The sequence below is a fragment of the Haliotis asinina genome, chromosome 2 (assembly GCF_037392515.1).
Source record: "Haliotis asinina isolate JCU_RB_2024 chromosome 2, JCU_Hal_asi_v2, whole genome shotgun sequence".
Classification (NCBI taxonomy): Eukaryota; Metazoa; Mollusca; class Gastropoda; order Lepetellida; family Haliotidae; genus Haliotis; species Haliotis asinina.
The window spans coordinates 56,790,633-56,791,756 of NC_090281.1; the positions used below are offsets into that span (position 1 = coordinate 56,790,633).

Here is a 1,124-nt window from a genome sequence, read left to right on the forward strand (position 1 = left end):
GTTTTGCTTAAATTATGAAAAACATTTATGTGTAGAAAGAGTAGTGTGAGGTGTTGCGTTGTCATCGTAGTTCTGTCTGTAATGAATGATATATAGCTACAATTTGAAAATGGAAGTCAGAAGATTAGGATATGAGTAGAAAATGGATAAAGTATAGCAAAGTAAAACCGATGTAGAGCATGGAGCAGATAATTGTACTTAAAGTGCATTATAGTGCTTTGGCTTATCAGATGGCCCTGTGGCGCAACGGTAGCGCGTCTGACTCCAGATCAGAAGGTTGCGTGTTCAAATCACGTCGGGGTCACGTTCAAGTTTTGCTATTTTGCTTAAATTATGAAAAACATGTATGTGTAGAAAGAGTAGTGTGAAGTGTTGCGTTGTCATCGTAGTTCTGTCTGGAATGAATGATATATAGCTACAATTTGAAAATGGAAGTCAGAAGATTAGGATATGAGTAGAAAATGGATAAAGTAGAGCAAAGTAAAACCGATGTACAGCATGGAGCAGATAATTGTACTTTAAGTGCATTATAGTGCATTGGCTTATCAGATGGCCCTGTGGCGCAACGGTAGCGCGTCTGAATCCTGATCAGAAGGTTGCGTGTTCAAATCACGTCGGGGTCACGTTCAAGTTTTGCTATTTTGAGCAGTAAATGAAAATTGTATTTAAGAAGAGGCGTGTGTTTACAGGTTGTCATAGTATTTCTCTCTGTAATTAATGATATCTTATTACAATTGGAAAGTCGATGTAAGAATAGGAAGACATGAGAGAAAAGCAGAAAAATGTTGTGTTATAAATGAAGCTGATGTAGAGCATGGAGACGATGTTTGTACATAAAGTACATTACTGTGCAGTACTTCAAGAGACGGCCCTGTGGCGCAACGGTAGTGCGTCTGACTCCAGATGAAAAGGTTGCGTGTTCAAATCACGTCGGGGTCACGTTCAAGTTTTGCTATTTTGAGCAGTAAATGAAAATTGTATTTAAGAAGAGCCGTGTGTTTACAGGTTGTCATCGTATTTCTCTCTGTATTTAATGATATCTTATTACAATTGGAAAGTCGATGTAAGAATAGGAAGACATGAGAGAAAAGCAGAAAAATGTTGTGTTATAAATGAAGCTGATG

The 1,124-nt window shown here is 37.8% G+C and overlaps 1 non-coding gene across 1 annotated transcript; it reads left to right on the top strand.

The window, feature by feature from the left end:
• Positions 1–551: 551 nt before the first annotated feature.
• Trnar-ccu (transfer RNA arginine (anticodon CCU)) lies at positions 552–623 on the top strand. The gene has a single exon. It is a non-coding gene; the product is annotated as a tRNA-Arg (tRNA).
• Positions 624–1,124: the final 501 nt, after the last annotated feature.